The sequence below is a fragment of the Dipodomys spectabilis genome, unplaced genomic scaffold (assembly GCF_019054845.1).
Source record: "Dipodomys spectabilis isolate Male_0828 unplaced genomic scaffold, ASM1905484v1 ptg000110l, whole genome shotgun sequence".
Taxonomy (NCBI): domain Eukaryota; kingdom Metazoa; phylum Chordata; class Mammalia; order Rodentia; family Heteromyidae; genus Dipodomys; species Dipodomys spectabilis.
Window position 1 is genome coordinate 233,883 of NW_024870787.1, and position 13,321 is coordinate 247,203.

The following is a 13,321-nucleotide window of genomic DNA, read 5'->3' on the forward strand; positions in this document are numbered from 1 at the left end:
ACTCAAGTACAAAACTTGACACAGGCTTCAGCATTCGGCCAGACTTGTCTGAAGCCACAGAACCTTCATCCTATCCACACCACCTGCTCTACACCACACCTCAGGACCTTGGTCCATGCTTTACCTTGTGCCTGAGGCTCTCTGTTCTGTTCCACAACTTAGAACTCCTGTGGAATTTTGGCACTGATTATATCACTTCCTGGAGCAAGTCTTTCCTTCCTTCCTCCCTCTTTTTTTTAAATACTGAGTTTCTAGAGGTGGAATTTGTGCAGGCTGACTGTCAAATTCTCTATCTTGGTATGTGTATGTGTGTGTATGTGTGTGTGTGTATGGCATGTGCGTGTGTGCGTGTGCCAGTCCTCGGGTTTGAATTCAGGGCCTGGACGCTATCCCTAATCTTTTGTTCTCAAGACTAGCACTCTACTACTTCAACCACAGTTCTACTTCTGGATTTTTGGGAGTTGAATTGGAGAAAAGAGTCTCATATAGACTTTCCTGCTTGCATTTGGGATACTCAGATCTCAGTCTCCTGAGTAGCTAAGGTTACAGGGTGAGCCAACAGCACCTGCCTTCTACCCCTCTACCTGTTACCCATAACCTCTTTCTAAGTCCCAGTAGAAAATGTCTCACCATGCTCACCATTTTTTTTTTACTAGTTTTGGGGCTTAAACTCAGGGTCTGGGCATGTGCCTGAACTTCTTTTGCTCAAGGTTAGAACTTTTATTGCTTAAGCCACAGTGTCAATTTTGGCTTTTTCTGTTTCTGTGATAGGGAGGAATCAAACCAGGGCTTCATGTGTGCTAAGTAAGCACTCTACCAGTAAGCCACATTTGAAGCCCAAGGCTTACTTCTAACGGGACTTATGACGGTGGGATTTATTGGATTACTCCTTTTGGCACAGAAATGTCTGGCTATTTTCTATCTTTCCCAGGATTTGGGACCAGCCTGAGACTCGGCAATGAGGAATGATGAATGAGTGATGGCCACCAGGCCCCAGAAGCCTAGGCTCACATCCTACAGAGGGATAGAAGATATGGAGCCACAACCTTTGACAACTCCTACAGCCTAAGAATTGTGGTTTCCCATGATAATTGCCAGGACATCATTCACCCGTTGTACACACCAGTTGCACACACCAGCCCAGGCAACGCCTTCCTGACTTCAGTTCTTAAACTGTAGTGAAGGATTCTTGTTCAAGCTGCCTGCTCAGACTTAGTATTCTCTGAGGGCTTGTTCCAGCTTTCCCAGGTTGGGGAGCTGGGCATGGGCAACCTGCTGAAGGCCCATCATCCAGGCCCTGTCCCTGAGCCCTTTTGCTCAAGGGTAGTGCTCTGCAACTTGAGCCACGGGGCCACTCTGGTTTTTTTGTTATTATTTTGTTTTGATTTCCTGTGATCTCTTAAGAAATATGAATATCGTGGTCTTTCCTACCCAGGCTGAATTCAAATTGGCATCTCAGCCTCCTGAGGAGCTAGGATTACAGGCAAGAGCCACTGACACCTGGCTTCCTTTTCTTCTTGTTGTTCGTATTTTTTGAGAGAATCTGAAATCTTCAAGGTGTCATTCCAATGGTTTGCATTCGAAGTAAACGTCCCAGGCCTGGAATTCGAATGCTAGGATGGCCACCCACAAATGGAGGGAGATCCTGACTAACTCATTCCTATTCATGTGAATGCTAATGGAATGTTATAAAAGTAATAATTAAATTTGCAGTTAATTCATAACTCTGTTTTAGAATGCCACACAAATATTATTGCATTTATATCTTCCATTCTAGCACCATGGTTTGATTAAGGATAATGACTGATTTTTTTATTAATGATTTTATAAGTATTAGATGATGATACTTCATTAAATGGAAGCATAATTTAATAACTAATAATTTGTAAAAATATATAATTTAATAATATCCTCACATTCCCTCTGTTAGTATATATATATATATATATGTATGTATATATATATTATGTATATAAATATAAATAAATAAATGGCACTACTGTGGCTTGATCACAGGTCCTCAGAACTTCCTAGCAGCTCAGTTTTCTGGAGGCTGGTTGGCTAAGACTGTGACCCCATTTATGGATTGGGCATTGTAGGCTGTGAGTTGAAATCCCAGCATGGCCAATAATGTATTCATGGAGTAAGAAGCCAATTTTGACAAATTTTTTTCCTTCTCTGTTAAAGTCCTGGGTCTCAGTATATGTGATATGATGTAATAAAATCTTTTTTTATGTGTAATAATACTAAATAAATAAGGGTAATAAATGTCATATGGAATAAACCCATGTATGTGAATAGATCTCATATATGAGTATTATTTTTTCCAGAACTGGGACTTCAGTTCAGGCCCTTGGAACTTTTCTGAACTTCTTTTCTTCAAGAACGGTGATCTTCCTCTTCACCCACAGTGCCACAGAGTTACCCAGACCCTGAGTTTAAATGCCTGGCTTGCCAGTATAATGGTGCAAATTCCAAGCCAGGGCCTTATTATTATTATTGTTATTGTTATCAGTATTATTATTATTTGGTTTTAGGCCAAGTACCGGGCTTGAACTCAAGTCTTGGCATCTCTACCAAAGCAGATCCTGGGATCCTAGGTCCTGAGTTAAAATCTCAGGACTTGCAAAAATAAATAAAAAGGAAAAGGATAAAACTGAGAAGTTCAATCAGATGGATTTACTTTTTTTGTCCTTTGTATTGTACCATCCTGGGTCTAAATACAATGCCCAGACAATGCACATGACCTTACATTGCTGATGTTTGGTGGGCTATTAGGGAAGCCAAGCCGAAATCAGCAACTTAGGCCTGAAGGTTGAATCCCGGGACTCCCACTAATGAATGGCTGGCGGGAGATTCTAAGATATGCTTTCCAGGCTGGGAACGTGGCTAAGTGGTAGAGCGATTGCCTTGCATGCTAGAGGCCCTGGGTTCGATTCCTCAGCACCACATTAGCAAAAAGAAAAAAGCCAGAAGTGTCTCTGTGGTTCAAGTGGTAGTGCGCTAGCCTTGACCTGAAGAGCTGAGAGACAGCGACGAGGCCCAGAGCTCAGGCCCCATGACCGGACCCAAAAAAAAAAAATTAAAAAAAATTAAAATTAAAATTAAAAAAATAAACGCTTTCTAATAGGTATCTGTACAAATAGAATGTTGTAAAAGTAACAATTACATAAGTAGTTAGTGTACGATTATATTATAAAATTATACACAACAATTATACTACATTGATGAATTCTCAATTAATACTTTATTATGTATTCAATCACGATACTTAAGAAAGGAAGGAATAATTTAATTGGCAATACTTGGTAGAAATATATATGCAATTTCATAATTTACAGACATCTCTCATTAAATATATCTACATCTATCTATCTATCTATCTATCTATCTATCTATATATCTATCTGTCTGTCTGTCTATATACCAATCTACACATTTATCTGTTTATACACTTGTCACTACTGGGGCTCAGTGGTAGAGTGCTCGCCTAGTAAGTTTGAAGCCCTTGGTTCAATTCCTCACTACCATGTGCATAGAAAAATCCAGAAGTTGTGCTGTAGCTCCAACACTTGAGCACTAGCTTTGAGCATAAAGGCTTAGGGACTGTGTATAGACCCTTACTCAAGACCCAGGACTGACACCAAAACAAAAAAAAAAAGGAAAAGATAGAATGTTCTGACTGCAACTATATAAGGATAGGGCTGCAAATACCTCATCACAGAGCAAGCTGGGAGTCTAGTGCTGACATTTGCCATCTAACCTGAATTAGCCAGATGTAAACCCCGCAACCCAGTTCCACAGATTAGATGCTGCTGGCTTGCTCACCCTGTCATCCAAGATACTCGGAGGCTGTGATCTGACACTGGTGGGTTTAAAACCCAGCCCAGGCAGGAAGTCTGCGAAACTCTGAGCTGTGGCTTAAAGTGGTAGAGTTCTAGCCTGATCAAAAAAACTTAGGACAGTACCCCTAACATTTCAGTGCAATCCCTGGGGCTGACTCCCCCCCCAAAAAAAGCTCACCCCTCTACAATCTAAATTTGGACTGTTTGTGGCATGTTTCTGAAAGAATGGTGATACTGATGAAAGCACCCTAATTCTAATGACATTATGTGGGTTACAGCTATGTGATGAGTCTTTCATGAGTTGTGTGCTGAGTCCTTCATGGGGTGCATTTTTTTCATTTTTTTATCTGGTTCTTATAAGAGCTCCAAAAGTAAGATGATTGTGCATATGAGAAACTTGTGGCTCAGATAGGTCCTCATGTGAGGGCCAAAATTATGTATGTACCTACCTAGTGAGTTGTCTCCTGCAGACAATTGTTTTGTTTTATGTTTCTTGATGATGAACCTTGAACTCAGGGCTTATCCACTGACACTTACCAGTGGGGATCATGGGTAGCGCTCTACCACATGGAGCCAAGGACCCCCTTGCAACAGACTGTTACAGTCTAGGCGTGTAGTAGCTGAGCTCTGTCATCCTGCCTACTCAGGAAGCTGAGATAAATGATCTGGGTTCAAAACTATACCAGACACAAAAGGTCCCATGAGACTATTATCTCATATTCACCACTTAGAAACTTCAAGTGGAAGCTAGTCGCTGCTGACTTGTGCCTGTCATCCTAGGTTCTCAGTTAGAAACTTCAAGTGGAAGCTAGTCGCTGCTGACTTGTGCCTGTCATCCTAGGTACTCAGGACGCTGAGAGCTGAGGATCATGGTCCAAAGCCAGCCTGGGCAGGAAATTCCTTGAGACGCTTCTCTCCAGTGACCCACCAAAAACCTCAAGGGGTGCTGTTGCTCAAGTGGTAGAGTGATTGGCTTTAGCTAAAGAGCTCAAGGACAGCACCAGGCCTAGACTTAAATTCCTCCAACTTCCAACAAAAGAAAGAAACCTGAAGTAGAATGCTGGGAATGTGTCTTAGGAGTAGAGTGCTTTGCATGTATGAATCCCTGGGTTTGATTCCTTAGTACTACATCACTAGAAAAAAGCCTGATTGGATGTGTGCCTCAAGTGGTAGAGTGCTATCCTTGTACAGGAGAAACTCAGGTACAGTGTTCAGGTCCTGAGTTGAAGCTCCAGGACAAGTATATGAACACACAGACATGCACACACACAGATACCAGAAGATAAGCTGTGACACCAAATGATAAAGAACTGAGCTTGTGCTCTGCACTCATGGTCAGTACCCAGGTCCTGTGTTCAACACAGCCACCCAGGGCCCAACTCGGAGAGGTCAAAGTTTCAAAATCTGATGAGTTTCAACAGCCCTAGACGACAGGAAGCATAGTGAAATTACACATGTGCTTTGATTTAGCAAGCTTCTGGAAACCCATGGGGGCATCATTGCCAATAATGAATCATTTCATTAGGTTCAGTGCCACGGACCGGCTCTGCCAGGACGACGGACGACACCTAGTGGAAGTAACTGGAACAGGTGGAGAAATGGCAAACAGACAACTCACACACAAGAGGAGTGAAATCTAGTTGCGATTTATTGCAGAGGATAACAAATTTTTATAGAAAAAGGTCTCCATGAGAAAGGGCAAAAGGTTACACAATCTTGCTGCAAGGCTTAGTTCTTGGGTGGTCACCAGCTGGTAGCCTGATCTTGTTTTATGGATGACGAGCTATGACCATAGGCAATTGTTCAGGGCTTTGCCTCTATTTTTAAGAAATACAATTGGTTTCTAGATGTTTATCACCTATTAAACATTGACCAGAGCATATGGGCAAGGTGGTGGACAGAAAGGCATGAACGCTAGTACTTTATTGTTACTTTTGTTTAGTTTTGTACTTTATGGGTTTCAAATCTTTTCTAAGCAATTGTGTTTCTTTGCCATTCTTTAGAGGGTCCCCAATTTGTGGCCAAAAATCATAATATTCAATATACTTAGTTAAATCTGGCCATATTTCAAATTTAGGCTCATAGTGTCTTCTCTGTAACCCTTTCACATAATCGTTTACTCTTCTTCATAGAGGCCTTAACTGTCTCATAAGATCTTTCTTGCTCCTTCTTTGATAGTAAGCACCAAGGAGGCCTAGATCTAGCAAGTCTCTCAGTAAATGGAAGAGAGTAATAGGAAGTTCTTTCTCCTAAGTAGTTTACCCAATGGTTGCCATCCTTATCATACACACCTGTAAAAGGCTATAGATCTGGGGGAAGTCTTGGGGGTCCTCTAGATAATGGAGGGTCCCACCATTTTCCTCTGATAAGCCATTGCCACCTTCCATCTACCAACCTTTTAGGAATCTTATTTAGCTTTTGGTCTAAATATCCCTCTACATCTTTCTTATCTACAGGATATCTATATGGGTCTATTGTATATGCTTCACGATTAAAGGGAAGTCTCCAATAGCCATACACTCTTTCTGCTCTACCTGTGCCTACAGCTTCTTGTAAATGTCTTACAAACAATTCCTTCTGCTGAAGTGATGTCATGAAACCCCAATACTTTTATATTTACTTATGACTTGTCTACTAGCCTCCATAAGAGGAGCTTTCAGGGTAGCACTTAACTCTGGTGAGTTAGTCATATTCTCAAGACACTTATCAGATGTTGGAGTGTTCAACACTTCCAAGAAATAGCCCTGAATAAGGGAACGTTGAGCATGAGTAAGTAGAACAAGTAGCAGGAGCAATAAAAGATTAATGGGTACTCCTATACAGCGAAGAAAAGAAAAACATGAACAGGAACACATCTTTCCCAGGGGCTTGCCAGCCTTTCCAGGCCTCTTTGAAGCCCCATTCTCTGAGGTAGACTTCTGTGAAATCCCATTCTCAGATCTGATAGCAGATGTTCCATGCTAAGCAGACTCCACTGGAGTAGATGTGGAAGTTCAGCTCCTTAGTTGTCTGCCAGAAGTACCCTTGAATTAATTGTAGCAGGTTATTTCAGCACTGGTACATAGTCTAACAAAGACAGGCTAAGTGCAGGGAACTTGGCCATGGAAGGTGCACAAATGAAGTCTTCCTGTCACAACAGAGCTCTCGGCAGAGAGATAGCTTGAGGTACATAGAGGCCTATTTCTCCTGACCTTCAGAGCCCACCCACACTCCTCACTAATTGTTCTAAAAGGAGTTTTTTTTTATCACTCAGCTGTACAGGAGTGAGGCCTGTTCCAAAAATGAAGAAGACCTCTTCCAGCAGTCCCCGATATGGAGAAAACCTCAGGCTACAATGTGAACAGTGAGAGGAGCCCTGGAAGATGCACTGTCTTGAAAACTCTTTCTGTTCTATGAAATCATTCTATGCAAAGCAAATTTCCTAACTGGATACCTTTCATCATAGGAACTCTAGACCTTCACCAATAGAAAAACATGCATACGTACATGGGGAGACATGTTGTTACTGGCTTTTTTTTGGGGGGGGCAGGTCCGGGGGTTTTACTATGACCCTACGCAATGTTCCTGAGCTCCTTTTGCTCAAGGGTAGCGCTCTTCCCTTGAGTCATAGCCCCATTCATGGGAATTTTTTATTCCTGTATTCCCTCAGAAATAAAAGTGTGGTGGAATTTCCTGTCCTGGCTGAATTTAAACTGGCATTCTCTACCTCTCAGACTCCTGAAGAGCTAGGATTACAGGTAGGATCCACTGACACTTGGCTTTCGTTTCTTCTCATTCTTTTCTTTCATCCTGACAATCTAAAATCTTCACAGTGTCATTCCAATGGTTTGCATTTGAAGTAAAATACCCAGGCCTGGAGTTGAAGTGCCTGGACTGCAACCTATAAATGGAGGGAGATCTTGAGAAAATCCTTCCTATCCATGGGAATGCCTAATGGAATGTTATAAAAGTAACAATTAAATTTGCAGTTAGTTCATGATTCTCTTATAGAATGCCACACAAAAAATATTGGATAATGTCTTCCATTCTATCACCATGGTATGATTCTCCCAATTAAGGAATACTGACTACTTTTACATTAATGCTTTAATAAATATTCAACCATGATACTTCATTTCATTGAAAGGAGGCATAATTTAATAACTAATAATTCATAATGTACGTAATTTAAATTCTTCACATTCTCTCTCATATACATAGCAACCTACACATCTATCTATCTATCTATCTATCTATCTGTCATCTATCTATGTATCTATGTATCTATGTATCTATGTATCTATGTATCTATCTATCTACCCCTCTATCTATCTATCTATCTATCTATCTATCTATCTATCTATCTATCTATCCGTCACTGGATTGCTTGATCACACGTCCTCAGAATTGGCTGGCAGTTCGTTTGCCAAAGGCTTTTGTTTTACAACTGACCCATTCATGATTTATGCATTGTGGGCTGTGACTTCAAATCCCAGCATGGCCAAAAGTTTATATGTGGAGGCAGAAGACATTTTTGACCCATTTTTTTCCTTCTCTGTGAAAGTCCTGGGTCTCTGTATGATGTATAATCTATATGCAAATAAATCCATGTCATAAGATGTATTAAATGAAATAAATGTTATATATGTAATAATACTAAATAAAATAAATAAAAAATAAATAAGGGTAATAAATGTCATATGGAGTAAACACATGTATGTAAATGGATCTCATGTATGAATATTATTTTTTTCACCCTGGGGCTTGAATTCAGGCCCTGGAAACTGGTCTGAAATTCTTATCTTCAACGATGGTGGGTTTCCCTTCCCGCACAGTGTCAGAGTTAATCAGACCCTAAGTTGAAATCCCAGGCCTGTCAGAAAAATGGTGCAAATTCCAAGCCAGGGTCTTAAATTTTTTTTGACCAGGAACATGCACTGTCTTGAAAGCACTCTCTGTGCTATGACATCATTCTATTCAAAGCAAATTTGTTAGCTGGGTGCTATTCTTCATAATGACTATGGATGTTCACTGATAGAAATACATGCATATATACACAGACACAGTTACTGGCTCTTTTTTTTTAGTGCAGATCCTGAGGCTTGTACTATGAGCCTAGAAATTGTCCCTGAGCTCCATTTACACAAGGAAGCACTTTATTGTGCCTTAATCCATGATACTTCATTAAATGGAGTTATAATTTAATACCTAATGATTATTAGTAACATATTACATGTAATTTAATAATATATAGACATCTCACAATCTATAAATATATTTATATTTAAATGTACAGTGGAATATACATATACATCTCTCTCTTTCTCTCTCTCTCTCTGTATTTATATACACGTATTTGCAGCAATTTACACATACCTATCTATTTATATATTGGCCACTCCTGTGGCAAGAACTCAGGTCCTTGGAACCTGAATTTGTTTGAGGCTGCTGTGCTTAAACTGACCCCTTGATGAAATAGACATTCCAGGCCCTGAGTCCAAATCCCAGGAGTGCCGAAGTCAATAGGTGGAATAAGAAGCCAATGTTGACCAGATTTCCTTTCTGTTGAAATATGGTACCCTAGGTACAATAAGTAATATCTATGCAAATACATATATATGATATATATTATACATGTATATAAATATTATTTTTGCCAGTTGTAGGGCTGGAATTCACACACTGGTAAATGCTCTGGAATTTTTTTCTTCTAGGTTAACTTTCACTTCACCCAGAGCACAATAGTGTTACCCAGTCCCTGAGTTAAAATTCCAGGTATGGCAGAAAAAATAGCCCAAACTCCTAGCCAGGACTTTAACTTTTTTGGGGGGCAGGCACGGGGCTTGAATTCAGGTTGCCACAACTCTGCCTCAGCCTTCATTACCCTAGGCTGGGGTGCAGCTTTTTCACCCACAGATGATCCAGGGATCCTACGACCCGAGTTCAACTCCCAGCTCTGGAAAAAAAATAAACCAACCAAGATGGAGGATGAAAAACCAGGGAGTTTTAGACACAGTTTTACCTTTGTTTCCTTTGCACTGTGACCATCCTGGCTCTCAATGACTCAGCTTGAAAATTGTACATGACCTTGCATGGCTGAAGGCTGGGGGGCTGTCAGTGAAGCCTGAGCCCAACCAAGACAATTAGGCCTTGAGTTTGATCCTGGGACTTCCACCTACTCATTCCTATCTATAGGAACAATAATAGAATCTTTGTAATGTACCAATTGAACTACTAATTAGCTAGTCATTGTAGTATAAGGTTGTACGCAATAAATACAGGTCATTGATTAATTTAATTAATACTTTATTAAGTCTCCTACCGTGATTAACTAATGGAGGCATAATTTTAGACCAAATAATTCATAGTAATAGAATATATAAACATAAGATATATGTCATCTTCTTTATATAGGGTTATACACTAGAATGTACATAAATGTCTATCTGTCTCTTTTTATAACTTTATTTATAGATTTATGTGCATATGAATCTACACATCCATGTGTTTATATATTGGCCACTCCTAGGGCTTCATCTCAGGTCCTCAAATTTGCCCAAAAACTTCACCTGTGTCAGACTGGTGGGCTAAAATTGACCCATTCAAAAACTTGATCCTGGTGGAAGAAGGCAATTGTCCCACTTGTTTTCCTTATCAGTGAAAGTCCTGGGTCTCAGGAATGATGTATAATACATAGGCAAATCTAATATATAATAAATAAATAAATAACAAAATAAAATGAATAACTACACTAACTGCAATACGCAGTAAACATGTGTATGTAAGTATAAATCATGTATTAAAAATGTATACGAATATTATTTTTGCTAGTGCTAGGAACAGGCCTGTCTTTTTTGCCTTCCATCACTGTGAGCTTTCCCTTTCCCAACAGTACTGCAGATTTACCCAGACCCTGAGTTCAAATCCCAGGCCTGGCAGAAAAAAATGGCATGAATACAATACCAAGTAGCCTAATAATTGTTTAAATATTTTTAATGTATATATGTACGTATGCATGTATATGTTACGTATTTTTATTTTGTCAACCACAGGGCTTGAACTCAGGGCATGGCAACTCTGCTTCAGCTTTGATCACTCTAGGCTTGTTGCAGCCACTGGGCCCACAGCTGAACCTAGATTCCTGGGCCTCAAAGGCTGACAGGAAAAATAAATAAATAAAACGACACAGAAAAAGACCCAGTAACTTGCAGATGGCTGCCAGTTTTACATTTGTTTTCTTTTCAAGGTGACCATCCTGGGTCTAAATGACAGGGCTGAAAAGTGTTGGTAACTTGGCATTGCTGAAGGCTATCAGGCTTCCAGAGAAGCCATGAGCCAACACAAAAACATAGGCCCTGTGTTCAAGCCGGGTTCTGACCCCTACCAATGGAGGGAGATCCTAAGTGTCTCATTCCTATTCATAGGAATACCGATGGAAAGTTATGAATGTCAAGGTTGAATTACTTATTCCTGAATGATAATAGCATAAAATTAGAGAGTGATTTTAGGAGGCCGGTGGATTTTAATGAATATTTTTTGACACATTAAAAGAATACTATTAATTGCATGGACAAAATAGTTTCAGGACAGTGGTCAATATAATTAATAATTCATTAAAGATGAAAACAGTAATATTAATTACATGGAGGCATAATAAATACCCAAGAATTGGTAGGAATGTAGCCTGTATAACTAAATAATGTATAGACGTCTCTGGCACTCTATAAAGATCTATATTTATTTGTGTACTACCATATGCATGTTCATCTGTTCTTGTTTTGTCAACTCCTGGGGCTCAATCTCAGGTGCTGGGAACTGCTTGTCGGCTCAATATGCCTCAGGCTGGCATGCTGACACTTACCCATTCATGAATTGGGCCTTGTAGGCTGTGAGTTCAGATGCCAGCACTCACAAAAATTGAATCATGCAGTAAGACACAGGGTGACACAGGTTTTCTTTTTCTGTGAAAGTCCTGGGTGTCACGTGTGAAGTTTCATACATAGACAATTCTATATCCTATGTAATAAATGTAGTAAGTATTCCATGTGTTATATCATTCAATAAAATAAATGGTAAATGAATAAAAAAATAAAATGAATAACTACACTAAGCACAATTTGGAGTCAATATACGGGGCTCAATCTCAGGGCCTGGGCAGTGCCTGGCAGCTGAATTGTCTAGTGGTTGCTGTGCTGGCAGTCACCCATTCATGAACTGAGCCTTCATTGCCCTGAGTTTAGATCCCAGCACTCCCAAAAATGTAATCTTGGAATGAGAAGCCGAGCATGACACACTTTCCTTTTCTGTGAAAGTGCTCGGTGTTAGGTAGGATGTAAAATTTGGATGCAAATCTATAAGCTATTTAATAGGATGTAATAAAGGTAAAAAAAAATCATAGGTAGAAGAATTGCCACTACAGTAAATGATAAACAGATTGAATTAGTAGTGAATCATTCTAGGATAAAACTAGATGCAATAAGTGTAGGATGTGCACTAAGTTTAATTAATATTTTGTTAAGCATTAACAGAATAAAAATTACATGCAGTCCTAATTAAATAACTAATAATTAGGAGTAACACATGATGCATAATTTAATAATATATAGACATGGGTCTCATTCTATGAAATATCTAATTATATGTATGGATATATGTACATATATGATAAACAATTATAGAATATTGAATAATTATTAATTAATGGTTTATTAATTGTTAACTGGGATACATCATTAAATGGAGACATAATTTAATATCTAAAAATTGGTAGCAATATTATGTATAATTTAATAATATGCAGAAATCTCTTTTTGTATATATAATATTTATATACAGCAATCTCTATTTATTTATACCTCGATCATTCCTGAGGCTAGGTGGTTGAGTGCTCTCATAGTAAGCATGGAGCCCTGGGTTTGATTCCTCAGTGCCACAAAACAGAAAACTCAGAAGTTCTGCTGTCTTTCAATCAAATAATTGCTAGCCTTGAGCACAAACATTTAGGGACAGTGTCTCTAAACTCTTTCTCAAGCCCCAAGTCTGATGCCAAAAAAGGTAGGATATTCTAACTGTAATTATAGGACAGAACTTCAAAAACCTCATTACAGAGCAAGCTAGGAGTCTGGTGCTGACAGCTGCCACCTAACCTGACTTAGCCACATGTAAACCGCTGCAACCCAGCTCCACATGTTACCCATGTCATCCTGGCTTATGCTTGTCATCCTAGCTGCTCGGGGGTTTAAAACCCTGTCCTGGCAGGAAGTCTTAGAGACACCTTAAAATGTGGCTCCAAGTGGTATAGCTTTGAGTTCAAGCCCCATGGCTAACACCCTCCCCAGAAAAACACCCCATTAAACCATTAGATATGAACTTGTTTGGTTTGCAAATTTTTCCTCAAAGAATGGTGATACTGATGAAAGCACCCTAATTCTAATGACAGCTTGTGGAATGGAGCTATGTGCTGAGTCCTCCATATTGTGCTACGTTCTGAGTCCTGC